We start from the raw sequence: 18,340 nt of genomic DNA, 5'->3' as shown, positions 1-18,340 counted from the left end.
TTAGAAAAAGATGTAATTCATAATTTATTCAACTGTTTATTAAGCACCAAATACGTGCATGCAGAATGCTTGGTACAGGAGATTCCAGTGCAAAAGACAGATATGAGTCCTACCCCAATGGAACTTATGATCTAATAGAGAAGAGAGACACTGAACAACTATTATAATAAGCATGACATAGGTTGCAAAAGGGGAAGTAACAGGTGCTATTGAGTGAACTGGGAAACTATTGGTCTTCAGCAATAAGAAAGTAGGATCAGTCAGGGAAGATCTCAAGAACAGGTGTTTCAGTTTAAATCCAGAAGATAGGGAGGATTTGGCATGAAAAGTCAGGGAAAGAGAATTCCAGATGGAGGGAATAGCTTGTCTTCTCAACCCCATTGTGAAATCTCAACAGGATTACGTGCTCAATCATATAGCTGGAGAGATGGCAGAAATGACTTGTTCAAAGGATGCTGTTTAATAAGTAGCTTAATTAGGACCATAAGCCATATTCGTTACTTTACAGAGCAGGGCACACAATTGTAGAAGGTAGGCTCTTTCCTCACTCAAACGTAGCTAAGCCAGTCACTCCTATAGCCCATCAGGTGCATCAGTCAGCCATGAACCAGACTGATGTAACAGATATAAATTTTCAGCCTGTTTCACAGCGTGCAGGATGAGAACTAAAGAGCCCTAAAGGCTTTCATGCAGGAAGGGAGGGGTGTGGTGGCAGAGGGGGAAGCTTCATTGGTGAGAGCCAAGCGCTAAAAGCAGCTGCGTGTGACATTTCCATCAACAGCACTCCCTCCCTCATTGTGTATGAGACACACATCAGATGTTCTGGTTTATGATTTCAGCTTCAGAGTACATACCCTTCGAGGTCCAAGCTCATGTATCTCTTCCTGGCATGGTGCCTGCTCATTAACTGGACTAAAAAGCTCATCTAAGAGTGATAACCAAATGCTGAGAATATTGGGGTCCCTTTCTCCTACCCTTAAGGTCTGGAGTCTTGGTTGAGGCAGGCCGACACGCCCAGCCTCTGTACTTGCTAGAAAGTGACAAAGCACAGGCCACCAAAAAGATTCTGTCCAGATGCCAGAACCGTATCAGAACACAAGGTCACATACAGCTGCTGTCTTCCCCCGTTTATATCAGCCTGGAGGACAATCCATTCTCTTTCCCTTGGAGGACACAGTAGAGGCAAACTCTTGGAGGTCCCAGGTAAGTGCCACTTTATCTGTTAGGTAGACTAGACCTAAGGAAAGCTAAGTCTTTGCCTTTTTGTATTGTGTTTACCTCCCCAGGTAAATTAAGGTAGAAAAATCTGTTATTTTCAGGGGAGATAACAGGAAAGCCCTTATAGGCCTTTGCTTCTTTGATTCAAGAGCACAGAACCTGAAGTGACTGAGATGTCAGTAAATGGTATGTTTGCACACCAAAACTTAAAAGTGTTCATGATGTTCTGATCATTTGAAAATGTATTACTTTAGAGATTTCTGTTAAGTTTTGGTGGTTGAAATCTGTTACTTGTTCTAAAAATGCTGGGTCATACAATCTCATATTATTTTTCCAAATATGTCATGCAACTATAAAAAACCACTGTAAATGGGGCGCCTGGGTGGCTCAGTCAGTTAAGCGTCCGACTTCAGCTCAGGTCATGATCTCACAGTCCGTGAGTTCGAACCCCGCGTTGGGCTCTGTGCTGACAGCTCAGAGCCTGGAGCCTGCTTCAGATTCTGTGTCTCCCTTTCTCTCTGCCCTTCCCCTGCTCATGCTCTGTCTCTTTCTATCTCAAAAATAAATAAAACATTTAAAAAACAATCTTAAAAAAAAACCACTGTAAAATAAATGTCAGAGAGTTTTCTTTTTAAAGAGCAAAATTACAATAATAACAATAATTTGTTCTAATCCAAATGACTACAATCTCTGAGCATCAAGGCTGCTTGTTTTATCACTGGGTGGCCACATTTATATAGGGTTGTGTTTTTTTTGTCAGAAATCTTTTCATAACCAGACATTAGACCCAATTTTAGATGATTTGAAAGACGGGTTGGCTTTGGAAGAAGTATGCTAAAGTTAGTAGTGAGGTTTTATCACAGTTTCTTAGTCCACATTATTCCTCAACTGCCACAAGTCTATGTCTGAAGTAGTAATAACAACTTCTCACTTTAGGGCAAAGTAACTCCTGGTAAATTCATTCATTTAGTCTACAGATATTCAAAGAAAATCTATATTCATTGTACTGAATAAGACATGATTCCTGCCTTTTAATATGCAATTTAGTGGAAGCTATTTATACACTAGACTGTAAACTCCAAGGTCAGGTTTTGGGTCTGTTGCAATTACCACTTTATATCAAAGTATAGCAGTGTCTGTCTCATGGTAGGTGCTCAGTAAATATTGGTTGAATGTGTATATGTATGAACAGATATGTATACGATGCTACTTTTTTAATATGTATTACATTCTTTGACAACCACATTGTTGATTAAAATCTCATAAACATTTCAACATCATCCATCAATAACTCAGATTTTAGTAGGGCCCATGGAAATAGTTGATTTTCATTTTTACTTCTTGTAATCAGTCTGTGGCCTTGGGGAAGGCTAATAGCACTGGCTGGGGGAAAAGAGAGAGTATAAGAAAAAGGGATATTTAACTCACCATCCTGAAGTTGTATTTCAAGGTTTTATTTCCAATGGGCTATCCTGAAGATAAGTACAAAGTATGTATGTATTTTTTTTTCTTGACAAATGCAGATTCAAAAATAGGAAGAACAGTTATGTTACTACGTTTATTTGAGATATCCTGTATCTTAAACCTTTTCCTCTTTATCCTAAACTTTTTCCATTTCCATTTTTCAGACTTAAAAAACATAGCTGCCAACTATGGCATTATAACACGTAAGTAGAAAGGAAGAAAGATGAGATAAAGATCAATCCAAGTATTGTTTGAATTCTAAACACTCTGTGGCCTTGGTTAAGTTTGGACTTAATTTTTTCATCCGTAAAATAGAGGGAGTTGGGTTATTTCTAACCTGTCCTCCAGTTTGAATTTTCTGTGATTTCATCTGACAAGCAAACTCTCCCCTTTGTCATTCTTGTCGTTTGTGGAATCCTCATTTTTTTCCAACTTATTTTTTAATCACCACAGATGCTTAGAATAAAATAGCTTTCTCTATATAGAATGTATGCCTTTTTTTTTTTACCCCAGGTAATCATGGCACTACTTGAAATTATAAAATATATCCAAATAAAAAAGAAAATACCACTCTATAATCTCACTGAGTTATAATCTTCTAATATTACTTTAGTTTTTTATGCGTATTTGTTTAAAAAATAAAATTGTGATCACTTTGTACTTATTTGAAACCTACATTTTGTTGTTGCTTTAAGAGAGAGAGAGCATGCGCACATGTGTGAGCAGGGGAGGGGCAGAGAGAGGGGAAGAGAGAGTATTCCAAGCAGGTTCCATGCTGTTAGTGAAGAACCTGACACAGGGCTTGAACTTACAAACTGTTAAATCATGACCTGATCTGAGATCAAGAGTCAGATGCTTAACTAAGTCACCTGGGCACCCCTCTCATGCTGTATTTGTAATCCACTATTAAATACTACAATTTAACTCATCTATTATTGTTAGACATCTAGGTTATTTATAATCTGTGTTATAAATAACACTGTAGTGAACAAATTTGTACAAGAATAAATGATTAGTTCTTAAGAATAAATTTCGTAACTAGAGTTACTCCCACTAGCAATTTTGAGTGCTGGTTTCCAGACACCCTGGGGGTTATAAAACAGGTTTTATAGTTTTTATTTATATTTCTTTTCTGTATTTGTTTTTATTTTAGAGCTAGAGGGAGAGCGAGGGAGAGGGGTAGAGGGAGAGAATCCTAGGCAGACTCCACGCTCAATGCAGAGTCAGATGTGGGGCTTGATCCCACAACTCTGGTATGACCTGAGTCAAAATCAAGAGCCAGACGCTCAACTGACTCAGCCACTCAGCTGCCCCATGAAACAGGTTTTATAATTTAAAAAAATCCTTGCTAATATGCCATGTGAAAAAAACCTTGAGGTTCTAGACTTTGTAATTTAGAGGAGCCCTTGTCAATATACATATCTGGTTATTACTGAATATTTTTCTATTTGGTTTTGGTCATTTGTACTTCTTTTTTTGGTTAAGTGTCTACTCCATTTCTCCACTTGCTCACCACTTTCCTTTTTGAGACACCTCAAAATGCCTCATTATTTTTGATGGGATAAATTTTATAAGGTGCCCTGCAGATTCAGGGAGATTCAAAGTTGTTTTTGGAGATCATAATCATCATAATTATGGTCCCAGACCAAACTTCAACTAATGTCCCCCCCCTTTTTTTTTTTTTTAGTTTTCCTCTGGACTATCCATGAACCATTTTATGATTTTGTTTTGCATTTTATTTATTTTTTAATTTTATTTTAACGTTTATTCATTTTTGAGAGAGAGAGAGAGCGAGCATGAGTGGGAGAGGGTCAGAGAGGGAGACACAGAATCCAAAGCAGTCTCCAGGCTCTGAGCTGTCAGCACAGAGCCTGATGTGGGGCTCGAACTCACAGACCATGAAATCATGACCTGAGCTGAAGTTGGGCGCTTAACCAACTGAGCCACCCAGGCGTCCCTGTTTTGTTTTGCAATGTAAATCACAAACTTACCAATAAATCATTTGAGGACTCTTTTCTGGAGCACCATTCCCAGCAACATTTTAAAAATGAAGTATCTTGAATTAAAATACTAAGAACTTCATTAATTTTGTGCATTGAAACATTAATAAATCTTAAACATTGGTAGGCCAATACTAGATAAATTGGCAGGACATTAGCACATTGTGGGTATTCAATTTTAAATGTACAACTTATTATAGTGTATGTATCAAAATTATGGCAGCAAAAGAAAAGATTTACATTCAGGTATGTACCTACAATTTGATTCAGCACATTGTGTGTGTGGACTAGCTAGGTAAATAAATAGGCAAACACCTTGAAGTGGCTACCTTCACCAGAACTTAAAAAAATAAAAATAAAAATAATAATAATAATAAATAAATAAGTCTTCTGTGGCCTAACAAATGTAGTGCTCTTTAGAGCCTGTAGGATATTAAGCTAGAAGCACTGGAAACCCACAGAACCCCCTTGCTGGGCTCTGACTTACTGGCTCAGCAGGTTATTGTTGATTGTTGATCATTCAAAAGAACAAGTTGTAACTCACTGGCCATGTACGGAATAACAAAGCACATCTTCACATAACTTACTGTCCCTTTACCTTTCTCTGAGCCTGTGTCTATTCTTTTTTGGAATATATCTTTTAATTTCTCTTGTGTTTTGGGTTGTTTCATGTGTATAACTATTTTTAGAATTTGTTTTTTAGAAACGACAAAAGTTTGTGTTACTTTTTGATTCTGTAACAAACACTGTCCTTACTGACATTAAGGAAATCACTTCAAGGTCTTTTCTGGGACATCCTGTTTTTTCATTTAACTAACACTTTAATACTGAAATGTGTTGGTTGTGATGTTGAAATTAATCCAATGTACCAAAAGAGCAATAAATCTTAGAACCAGTTAAGTGAAAAACAGAGAAACTTGGGGTGCCTGGGTGGCTCAGTTGGTTAAATGTCTGACTTTGGCTCAGGTCATGATCTCATGGTTTGTGAGTTCAAGCCCCGCATAGGGCTAATTGCTTTCAGCACACAGCCTGCTTCAGATCCTCTGTCCCCTCTCTCTCTGCACCTCCCCTGCTGGTTTTCTTTCTTTCTCTCTCAAAATAAACTTAAAAATAAAAAGAGGGACAGAATATTATATGCAGTATGCCACCATAACATAAAAAATGTGTATTTATATACATAGAATATACACAGGAGGATACAAAGTACCAAAATGTTAGTATTAATATTGGTTTTCTACCAGGTGAGATGAATGGCTGGGTATCAGGGGTGCAGGGTTTCCTTTTCACTGTATACTTCTTGTACCTTAAAATTTTTATTCCATGTACAGGAATTAACAATTTAAAAATAGAATTTAATAAAAATTTTATTACACATAGTAGGCACTCAGTAAACACGGAGCGAAAGACTAAATGAATAAATGGATGAATTAAGTAAAATGAATCAGTGCCTTACACTTGCCCTTGCACTTAAAACTTGCACAAAAGCCTTGTGTAATCCATAATGTATAGCAGTGGTGTTATGTGCCAAAACCACAGCAAAGTCTTAAGGCTGTAAATGGTCAATATCTGTAAATCTTCAGAAATGGCAGAATTGTGATATCACCAAGAAAGGAGCTTTGGTTGGCAGAACAGCATTTTTGTAAGTGTGTTCTAGGCTAGTGCCTTAAAAATTCCTCAGTAAACAAAGCCAGATTATCCTCCACCGCCCAGGTCTGTGAACCACCACTCTGGCAGAAACACCTCTTGTGGTCTGGAAGAAAGTGTACTAACTCCATTATTAAAGAGTCAGGTCCCAAGCTTGTCTAATGGCAGTTTTATCAACCTTCATCTCACTGCTAAGCAGTGCAATTTCCCAATTGCATGAGACTGAATGGCTTTTTAAAACAGAAATCAAGACCGAATGGGGAGAAAAACTATTATCACTTTGTTAGATTTCTAAATGGAAACAACCCATTATATATTACAAAGAAGTTTCATAATGTAGATGGTCCCTGACTTAGGATGATTGGACTTAACGATTTTTTTGCCTTATCCATGGTGTGAAAGTGATACATTCAGTAGAAACTGTACTTCCAAATTGTGATCTTTTTCCTGGCTAGTGATATGCATGCAGTATGATCCTCTCCCATGAAGCAGGGCAGGGGCAGTGAGCTGCAGCTCTGTCAGCCCTGTGATCGTGAGGGTAAACAACCCTGTGCTTACAGCCACTTTGTACCCACACATCCGTTCTGCTTCTCACTTTCAGTATTCAATAAATTACATGAGCTATGCAACACTTTAGTATAAAATAGTCTTGTGTTAGATGATGTTGCCCAACTGTAGGCTAACATAAGTATTCTGAGTAGGTTTAAGGTAGGTTAGGCTAAGCTATGATGTTCAGTAGGTTAGGTATATTAAAAAATGCATTTTCAACTTAGGATATTTTCAATTTACAATGGATTTATTAGGATATAACTCCATCATAATATCCAGGAAGATCTGTTATCTCCCTACATTTGCTGAGGAAGCTGGTCCTAATATTTTTCTGAAAAATAGTAAAAGGTAGGGCAGACAGACTTCAAATCAACATGTTTATTGTATCTCACTTCGGTGAAGGTGAGCAAGGATTTACACCAACTGCAAAATTACTTTAGGCTTTGTTTACTTCTTTATGTCCTAAGATAAGCAAAGCAGCAACCTGCTGTGTGTATTCAGGTCAAGCCTTAGGGACAAGCATGGATGGAAAAAGTGACAGTTTCCTGGAGTCAAAATAATAAAGGATGAGAGTGGAATTCTAGCTATTCTTGTTGGGGAGATGAAGGCTGAATTGTGGAATTCACTGTAACACAGATTCTGAAAGAGGTTTGCCAAAAAATTAAGGATGACTGGATAAAAGTGGTTTTACACTGAGCAATTCTGTGTGAAACGTTTACAACGGCGTCTAGCACAGACTTTTTATATAAATGTTAGTTGCCATTTACCATCATCATCATTACATTGAGACTCACCGTTTTAAAATACTCAAGTTTTTATTAGCCATATGTAGGTCTGTATAAGGCCATCTGCAGGATACCATGAGAAGAAACAGTCCTTGTTTGTAAGAAGTTTATAATGATACATCTTGAAGGAGAAAAGATAGAAAGTTAAATTGTTAAAGAAAAAAAATATTTAGTTTCTTTGAGGCAGTGTCTTTTGCTAGTTTAGCTGGAGTCCTGCATCAAAGGCTAAGAAAAGTTCATAGCTTGTTCTTTCCCAAGCAAGTTAAAAACAGAGATCATTATTATTTAAAATAAAACAGAAATTATAGTAGTAATTTATTGCTTTTCAACAATTCTGGTGTCATAAATCTAACTGAACCAAACTCCACATATATCTTGAATACAAGAATCAAAATTCTCAGGAAAGTGAGGCACTTTCATATAGTGAGTCTACAGCACAGTCCTTTTTTTCTTTTTTTTTTTTTCTTTTTTTTTCTGATAAGGGTAGAATACCAAGACGAAAAGACCAGGAAAAGATTGCCTAGAGACCTAGATACACGGGACTGTCCTTAGCTTTCATGTATGTATACCTCCATTTCTGAACACGTTTATTTTTGGATATCTTCCAGTCTATGAAAAGAAAGGGAAGTGGGATAAAAGGAACTGTACTACACTACACTGGATAACCAAAAGGTGGCAAATGTTCTTCAGTCAAACATGTCTTGCTATCTCTCTGAAAAGGAGTAGGCAAAAATCTTTTTGAAAAGAAAGCTTGGGGTGGTTCAGTCAGTTAAACATCCCACTCTTTTTTTTTTTAAGTTTATTTATTTTGAGGTGGGGGAGGGGCAGAGAGAGAAGGAGGGAGACAGAATCCCAAGCAGGGTCCACACTGTCAGCACAGAGCCCCAAGTGTCCAACTCCCGATTTCGGCTCAGGTCAAGATCTCACCTGATTTGTGAGATGGAGTCCCGTATCAGACTCTGCAATGACAGCAAGGAGCCGCCTTGGGATTCTCTCTCTCCCTCACCCTTTGCCCCTCCCACGGGTATGCTCTCTCTCTCTCTCAAAATAAATAAACTTTAGGGGGAAAAAAAAGCGCCTTAATTTCTAGTAGAGATTGTCCTGGAAGGGTTAACTTTCCAAACTGACAGGAAAGCATACCAAACACTAACACATAATTTAAATTTCTCTTCAACATACAAGAGAAAAATCTATCCTTGATTTTTCTATTAGGCCTTTCATACCTAGCTTAAAATACACCCTGTTCTTCACTCACCCTAGCTTTCCCTCTTCAGGTGAAAATTAAGGAGAAATTTTATTTGCTTTGCTAACTCGAAGAAAAGTTTTCTACATGGAGAATGTTTAATTTAGATCACAACATGTTTATATGGCTATCTGATATTGTTAAGGTAATTTCTGAATTCTGAAGCTTTTGCATTCTTAATAGTGGACAACTCATTAGGGATTTAGAATACATGAATTTTACTCCCTTATTTATTCTTTATTTTAAAGAGAGAGAGAGAGAGAGAGAGAGAGAGGAGAGAACATGAGCAGGGTAGGGGCACAGGGAGACAGAGAATCCCAAGCAGGCTCTACATTCAGCATGGAGCCTGATGTGGGGCTTGCTCCCACGATCCTGGGATCAAGACCTGAGCCAAAATCAAGAGTCTGATGCTCAACTGACTAAGCCACCCAGGCTTCCCGGAATACCTGAATTTTTAAAATACAAAGACTGCATACAAGTTTGCCTGAGGTCTGTAATACTTCAGGGATCCACTAAGAGCCCTTCCTTCCCATCCATGGGTTGGTAAGACTTGTGAATATGTAATGTTAAAAAATAATTAAAAGAGATCTAGGTCTTCCCTAGGAGATACAGCAAGACATGGAATTTAATTGTCAAGCCAATGCTTTTCCCAAAATAATCATGTGCCCCCATAAAGGAAATAGGAAATGAAACATTTAATTTGGATTTGGAGGTGGCCTTCCTAAGCAATTTGCTCAAGTGCAAACAATAATTACGTAGAAAGAACCTGATTATAAACATAATTATGAAACCTGATTAATTCACAATCAGTGGGGAAGCTAAATGGCATTACAAGGAGATTTGAATTATATAATAGAATTACTAAAATTACTCCCTTGTTGGTCTATCTGCCTCTCCTTTATTTCCATGTTGTCCTGTACACAACTTACTAGGTAGGAGAAAGTGTCTTCTATGAAGAAACAGTGTACAAAAGATAGAAGGCTCAGGGTTGAGACTTTAAAACAACCCTGCGTTTTCTGCCTCCTATTATCCACCTCATCACTACCCTTCTATTCTTCTCTATGACCTCAGGATTTTGAACAAAATAAAATGAAAATAGCCTAATATTTAACACAGGCTAAGTTAAATAGACCTAGGTTTAAATCTCAGCTTAATAGGGGCGCCTAGGTGGCTCAGTTGGTTAAGTGTCCAACTCTTGTTTTCAGGCTCAGGTCATGACTTCACGGTTCATGGGACTGAGCCCCATGTCAGGCTCTGCACTGATGGCAGAGCCTGCTTGGGATTCTCTCTCTCTCTTTCTCTGGACCTTCCCCACTCTCTCTCTCTCAAAATAAATAAACGTTAAAAAAAAACCTCAGCTTTTTTTTAGTATATGTGCTACCAAAGTGAGCACAATCTCAGCTTTATAGTACTTGTCAGGTAAAAAAAACCTTAGTGATGTTATCTATAAATTTGGGGAGATGGGATGGGATTTCCCTAGATTCTTGGCAGAAAAACCTGTTTAGGTTTAGGTGCATGGCTGCAGTGATGAAGAGTTCTCCCCAGTGACTCTTGGAGTCCATCTGTCTCTCATTCCACTGGATTCCATAAGTGAGCTATGTTGCCGACATAGTCTGAATCACGTACTCCCATGTTATGGTTGAAGCACGTCTGGGCTGTTTCATGCCTGATGTGGTCACACCTGCATTGGTCAAAAGAATGACTAGTGAACTATAGGAGATATACAAGATGGGAGTTAGGGGCTCCCAGATTAACTTTATCTTTTCATTGCAAACAGAAGCAAAACCCTATTACCAGCCTGTCTGGGCCTAATGGAATATGAGACGAAGGCCGTATGCAGTCTTCTACTTAGATGTCTACACCTGATGAGTCTTACCTGTTGCAATTTATGTCTTTGTGCCTCTTGTTAACTTCCTGCAGCATTTAACTTTTCTAGATTCTTGTTCCCACTGATGTGGCTATGGTGAGTATACAAACAATAAGGTGTGTGTGCATGGTGGGGACGAGAGACTGGTGAAAACAATGGCTGAAGCAGAAATGCTGTATTCTTTTTTTTTTTTTAATGTTTATTTATTTTTCAGAGAGACAGAGAAAGCATGAGCAGGGGAGGGGCAAAGAGAGAGGGAGACACAGAATCCAAAGCAGGCTCCAGGCTCTGAGCTGTCAGCATAGAGCCCGACACAGGGCTTGGAACCACGAACTGTGAGATCATGACCTGAGCCGAAAGTCAAGATGCTTAACTGACTGAGCCACCTGGGTGGCCCCAGAATGGTGTATTCTGAGCTTGATGAGAGTTACTATACTTCTGGCCCTGAGGTACTGAGCAGGTCAGCAGTCCTCGAAGTTGGTAGCATAGCACAAAGGGTATTCCTCTACTACAAGATTTTCCAGTTTCTTTCTTGCTACTAGATCAGAGGTGATAAATAGTCAGAGGTATATATGCACACCTAGAAGACTTAAAGAGGGCTCTACCAAAACAGGATAAAATTAAAGCCCTCAGTGTGAGACTATGAGTTTGAAGACACTAGAGAGAATTGTCTATAAGCAGTTAGCTTGGCATCTGAGGCTGAAGGCTGTCCACTGCCAAGAGTATAGTGGGCCATTTCAGTCACTGTAGCCATGACCAAAATGGAACCATGGCCTGAGATGAGAGAAAATTGTGGAAGAAGTTGTCAGGAAATCCACTGGGTCTCTTAAACTTGAATCTTGATCTGCCAAAGGTGACAACAAAAGGAGAATCTCCACATAGGGAGGAGACTGCCAAATCTTGTTACTAAGACTCTTGTTCTGACTTAAACTTTTCCTTGGGGAAACTTTCATAAATTATCACTGACACCACGAGGAAGACTGGGGGTTGGGAGCATTCCCTTTTCTTTCTTTCTTTCTTTTTTTTTTTTAAGACATAGAGTGTGAGCAGGGAGAGGGGCAGGGGGGACACAGAGAGAGAATCTCAAGCAGGCTCCATGCTGAGCCTCAATCCCACAACTCCTAGGATCATGACCCAAGCTGAAGTCAAGTGCTCAACCGAGTGAACCACCCAGGCACTGCTTACCTGCTTCTTAAATAGCTCAGCAGAGCTCAAGCTGGAACAGACTAGCTGCTGTAATATGTTTGGCCTCCTCCCTACTGCCTGCCCATTCCTCATTTTCAACCCTCCACACAATTTCCTATCACTATTGTTTTCCCCTTCATACTGATTAAAAATAAAGTATTAGGAGTTTAAAAAACTCTATTTTCTTCTGCATTATTGAACAATGTATGATGTAAAAATGTCCAGTAAACTTGTACTGTGATTAGTATTATTTAGGGAAGGGCTTCATGAAGCACATTTGAAACATCTGAACTTTGAGGCCTAGATGGGTATGGTCACTTTCACCATGCTGCTCACCACTCCTTATACTGGGCTTGGTTACCTTTTCCTAGTCCTTGAAGGCTTTTCAATTTTCAATCGGTGATTTAGATTAAACTTGGCTAAAATTCAGGGATAAGGTAGAGTGATGCATCAATCAACAGACTTACAAAACATGAGTACTTACCTTCCCTTTTGGGTATCCACAGAAGCCTGTCAGCCTGGCTCCTACTAGGCAGCTCTGTGGCACAGGCCATTTCCCTTATGTAAGTGGGGAGGGCCCTCAACATTTTCTAACTCCTCTAAGTTCAAACCCTGAAAAGGTAAATCCACCAGTGCCACCTTCTATCTGTTCTATGTTCCAAGTTTTTCCTGTATGAGGACCTTCTTCTTCTTTGAATGACTGATAATAAGAATGTCTTATTTAAGGAAACTCTGCACCCTACCCAAAGGTAGATATACCTACCAAAGAGGTATAACTTCACTCTATGGCCATAAAAATAATCCTACCAAAGCACAGCAGGCATAACATCTGAACTCATGGTTTGTGCAAAATGTAAGGTGGTGGGGGGAGGGAGGAGGCTTCACTCTATTAATACACAGCTCAGAAGTGAGGTTGGTAGCCCCTGGACCTCACTTGGGCACAGGTGTCATAGATATTGTGTGGCACGGGGCACTGTGGCAGATTCACAGTTCTCAGAGGTCACCACAGATTAAGCTCATGCTTTATTTAAGCCTCATCTCATTCACCAGTGCAGCAGCATCAAGGTCCAGTTAGAACACCCAGGTCTGGCTACCCAGGCAGGTGGATACATAAAGCTAATCATTATGATCTAAGAGGTCTCCTTCATTGCATGCACCCCTCTTCTAACTCACATCAAGCTTGAGGTGCAGCTGTTCAGAATTTCCAACTGCCTGCTGCTGCTGTTGGGTAAGAGCCATAAGATCCAAGTTCTCACAATGAAAGATCTTACAACATGGAATATAGGTGCCAGGACACCCAGAACTTCCTGGAATACAAGTAATCTTAAAATTAAGCTTTAAAAAATATGTCCCAATGTCTCCACCCCCAACTTACTGCCTAGAGGCTCACAACAATCCCAAATTCAGATAATCAGGGAGTAGTTTCCTGCAGTGCACTTTCTGGTTTCAAAGGCAGATTTTGTGGCCAACAGCTTTTATAAGGATTGTTTAGCCCTGTGATGGGTAGAAGGAAACTAGAACAGGATCTTCCTAAATCAAGAGGTCTTCAAACTCTAGGGATTAGTTTCCTATGGTATTAATAGTTATTTATAACCATTTCTGCTCCTGTATTTTTGGTGAAAACTAAATGAATACTTCCTGATGATTCCAGAAAATATTATATGCCCTTAAGCAAGTTAACTTCTTGTATCTGTATCTGTCTGTAAAATGGGGATTGTAACAGTACCTAGTTCATAGTATTTTTATGAATAGTAAATGAATTACTATATGAAGTGCTAAGATCAATGCCTGGCATATAGTAAGCACTCCCTAATTATAACACCAATTTATCATCATCATCATTATTATTATTATTATTATATTTCCAATCCCGACCCCATCTGCCTAGAATACTAAAGACAGGAAGAAAGGGAGGGAAGGAAGGAGGGAGAAAAGGTAAAAGGAAGGAAGAAGCCCAGGGTTAGCCAGGATCAAGGAGGTAGACAGGTCTGGCAAATATGGAGGGCCATGCCTAGAAGGAATGATTACTAGGAAAGATCCTAAACAATGATATAGATTAGAAAGAGCATAGACCAAAACTGTCTCTGTGCTGGCAGAGAGAAGCAGCAGGAGACAAGCTGTATCAAACCACGAATGGAGTAAGGGTATAGGAACTGGACTGCCACATACAAACAGAGCCACAGGCAATTTGGTTGAAGGCAAATTTCAAATTTCATTTCCTATATTCTGAGTTATCATAAATTATAAATGGGGAATTTTTCTTAATCAATTAAGTATTGTTGTGTTTATAATAAAAAACCCTTTCCTGCTTTGTTTGGTGCTAGTGAAATGTGAATAACAGCATCTTCCTATTTCCTAACACAGACAAATGATGGAATAATTAAGGGGAATGTAAGTGTAGTATTTTAATTCCAGAAAAAATAAATTATAATTTTATTATTTTCCTTTTTAGATAAAGCAACTGGATAACTTACTCAGCTTAAATAGTAACTGTTACACATTTTCAAATTTTTTGCATTTCTCATCCCATTACAAATTTCTGGTTATAACTCTTACCTTAAAATCTTCAGAAGTTTTGGTCACTTAACAAGCTTGCCAACAGCAGATTACCCATGCATCATCCAGTCTATCAGCCTCTAAAACAGGAAGGTGAATCTGAAGAATTTCATGATAAAACCAAAAGCCACTAGAGAATATCATGCCTTCTCTGGTTTTGATGTAATGATTCTGAAAGACCCCACTGTGAAATGCTTTTTATCTTAAAGATTACTTGGTACGTGCCATTTATTAGATGAGTGACCTTAGAAAAATCTTTTAGCTCTCTGGACCTTAATTTCCATTTCCGTAAAATGTGGTGGGTTGTGTCAGATGATCTTCAACCTCCTCTCGGCTCTAAATTTCTGATCCTGCAACTACTACAATTTTATTTCTTCGATGTCTCATGGATTAATCAGGAAGAAACTTGGCAGAAAAACATTTTACCTGTATTATTTCATCAGTTTTGCCAGCTCACCCACCCTGTTTCTACTTTTTCAGCTAAAAACCTTTTCCTTGCTTTTGATCTTTCCCTCTTATGCACTTTATAAACAAATTATAATGTTAATCATAAACACTTGTGGAGTGCTTTCCAAGTTTTACCAAACCCTTCTGCATATACTCTTACTTGATTATCACAATAGCTTGGGCTGATAGATATTATCTCCAATTTACCTGGCCCAGAAGAGTTCAATGGTTCAATGAATTAACTGTCCAGAGTAACACCAATAGTAAATTATGGGAACAAACCTTCTGATCCCAAAGTATGTACTCTTCACAACACTACAGTTTCTACTAGGGACAGATCCAGATTTTGTGGAGCATGCAGCATACACAATTTTGGTGGACATTTTCAAGAAAAGGAATACAAAATTACAATAGAACACTAATATAATCCTGTGAACACATTGTTAGGGCCCCTGTCAGGTCCTGGAAGGGGTCTATTCAAGTGAAGTGCCTTTAGGATTAATCTTTAGGGCTCGGTTTCACGGGTTTCCACGGTTATACAATTATTTAGTGCTTACTTTCTACCAAACACTTAAGTAAATAGTATTTTTATTATAACAACCCTAGGAGGTAGGTACTATCCTTGTTTTACAAAGCAGACAATGAGGCTTAAAGAGTAAAATAATTTGCCTAAGGATATAGAGCTTATAAGTGCCAAGTATCAAAATTGAAACTGTGGAGATCTGGCTCCTGGGTTGATAATATAAACCCATCCCACCCTATATAAGTCTTCTTTTCGGGTTTCCTAGAATCATCTTAATCTACTGCTTCCCACTCCATTCTATAGTTCAGGCCCTGATAAGCTCATGTCCGAACCAGTCCCATGCTGTCTCCTTAACTCAATTCTCCTACCGTCTACCATGAATGCTGCTACCACCCTAACAATCCTAAAGCACTACTGTTCTAAGTCCTAGACACCCCCATGGCCTAAAGTGCCTTCCTTCTCAGCATTTATCAAAGGTGAGAAGCAATTAATTACTGCTCATACACAGTACTTGGCCATAGATTCCATACCGTCTTCTAAGGTGTTGAACTATTACTGAAAACTTTTCGTTGTGTGAAACAGAAGCAGAGTGGGTAAGGGGAAAGCACAATCACCTCTCAGAACCGGACCCTTCAATCCCCACTCTTCAATCTCAGTTCTTCACTTGTAAAACAAAACCTTAGAGCCAATCTCACAGGGTTTTTGTGAGAATCAAGGGTGGGAGGAGGAAGGAAGGACTCGGTTGGGGGAAAGAGCAAATGGTCATCAAATGCTGGCTGATTTCTTCTGCCTGAATGGGAGATTGCCCCTAAAATTTGTAAACTCTCTGAAGGCAGGGGCCTTCATACATTTTTGGTATTTCCTGAAGGCCAACTTCAGAGACACCTCATAATTATTCAATCTGATCACTTAAACATAACCACTTCCCCTGTCAGGACTTGCTCAAGAAACTACAATGGCTCTTAGGACAAAATCTGGCTCTGGAGTCTGACTGTAGGTGTTGGCCACTTACTCTGTGACCTCTGGAAGGTTACTTAACCTCTCTTGAGCCTTAGGTCCCTTATTTGTAAAATGTTAATAATAGTTACCGACCTCATAAGATTATGAGGATAATTCAGGTGAACTGCTAAGTATATAATCGGTCCCTCAAAACTGCTAGCTCTGATTATGTCCTGTCCCGAACATTCGGTGTCCACAGAAATTTGGCTTCTGCATCCCCTTGTCTCCCCGTTTCTGGCATACACACCTTCCCCCTAGAGACGGGGGTCGCCACCCTCTGAGCCGCTCTTCTTTCCCGGTTCCTGTGTTTAACCACCACCATCCACCAAATACCACAGGGCAGGCTCTGTATTAAGAAAGTTCCATAAATTCGTCAAAACCACCAAAAGCGCCTATGAGGTCGGATCTACTACTGTTGCCATTTTAGAGAACAGGAAACAGGCCCTGAGGGTTTGGGTGACTTCCCCGAGTTCACCCAACTCTGCGGAGGCCACAGCCCGCGCTCGCACCGCCCGCCCCTCGGCCTCTTCCCGGGCCCGAGGTGCACCCGCATCCATTCACACCCCGCCCAGCCCCTCCTCTTCCAGCAGCTTCCCGGCTCCCCCCGCGCGCCCGCCCGTCGCCCCCCACACCTGAGTCAGGCCCCCGGGGTACGCCCCATCCGTCCTTCGCGGCTTTTCCCTTTTCTCTGCCAGAGACTGAGGGGTACGCCGGCGCCGGCGTCCCGCACGCGTGTAAGTCACCGCGAGCTCCTTGGACTGAGGACCTGAGGGGCGAGCGCCGCAGAGGAGCGCGGCGGCTCCGTCCGCGCCGCGTAGCGGGGGTGCAAATCGCGGGTCGTGCTGAGCCGCCGGTCACGTGGCGGGGAGGGGGCGCCGGCGCGCGCGGGCGGGCGGGCGCGCGCGCCTGCGAGCGTGTGGAGGCGCGAGTCGCGGTTCGGGCGTATGTATAGGGGGGAGGGGGCGGTGGCCGGGAGGGCCGACTCCGCCCCCTGTGCGCATGCTCCGGTCCCGGCGGGTTATAAGGCAGCCCCGCCACGGGCCCGGCCCCACAAAGTGCTGGCGAGCTGCGACGTGATCAACCGGCCGCGTGGGTTCCTGAACGAGCGAACGAGGCAGCTGGTGAAGGACGCGACCTGGACCCTGGGCCCTGCGGAACTCCAGCCGCGTCACGCACACGCTCGGCGCCGCGAGCCGCGCATAACGGTTAGTTGAGTAACGGCCGGCGGCGGCGCTCGGCGCGGACCCCGCGGTGCCCCTGCTGCTCTTGCGGGTGGGAGGGAGCCTCGGGAGCCAGGGGGTGGGGGGCATGCAGACTTGAGTCTCGGGGGAGGGGGGCGGCCCGGCAGGGGCATCGTGGCCGCGGGCCGCCGCGTGGCCCCGGAGCGCGGCTTTGGTGAAGGAGACCTTGAGGCGGTGGGGACAGCGCCTCGCCCCGCTGAGCTGCGGCCCCCCCTGGTCAGGTGCCGGCTACCGGCCTGGCCGAGGAGTTGGGTCTTGGTGCCGGTGACCTTGGGAAAGTCGCTCTTCCCCAGCCTTCAGGAGTCTTCTCAAGAGATGCTTTTGATTTGGAAAAGGGACGACGTGGGGCTGATTCATGTGGTGCCTCCCGGCTCTCCTGGCCGCGTTCTGATCCGAGGGAAGGGACTCGGGGCGGGAGTTATTTTGGACTCGTGGCATGCCCGCCCCAGCCTTCTGGGCCAGCCAATCCTTGCCCCACCTGGTGACTTGCGAGGGTGATTTGGGGAGCCGCAGTCCCTGCAGCTAAGGCGTGACTGCAGGGTTCGCGTGGACTTTGCGGAGGGAACAGTGCAGCTGACCGGCCCCGGGACTGGTGCTGACGGAGGCTCTTTGTCATTCA

The 18,340-nt window shown here is 41.5% G+C and overlaps 1 protein-coding gene across 2 annotated transcripts in view; it reads left to right on the top strand.

Moving 5' to 3' along the window:
* The first annotated feature begins 1,183 nt into the window (after positions 1 to 1,183).
* Positions 1,184 to 18,340, top strand: part of LOC115520441 (monocarboxylate transporter 1) — a 62,301-nt gene continuing 45,144 nt past the window's right edge. Inside the window, exon 1 of one of the 2 annotated variants that reach the window (XM_030324789.1) lies at positions 1,184 to 1,203. The gene's annotated coding sequence lies outside the window, so the exon portion shown is untranslated. Of the gene's footprint in view, positions 1,204 to 17,476; positions 17,686 to 18,340 lie in introns of those variants that run through there. The other variant, XM_030324788.2, reaches the window with a different exon arrangement.

Source organism: Lynx canadensis, chromosome C1 (assembly GCF_007474595.2).
Source record: "Lynx canadensis isolate LIC74 chromosome C1, mLynCan4.pri.v2, whole genome shotgun sequence".
NCBI classification, from domain to species: domain Eukaryota; kingdom Metazoa; phylum Chordata; class Mammalia; order Carnivora; family Felidae; genus Lynx; species Lynx canadensis.
The sequence above is the reverse complement of the archived record's forward strand: the minus strand, read 5'-3'. Positions and strand labels throughout refer to the sequence as shown.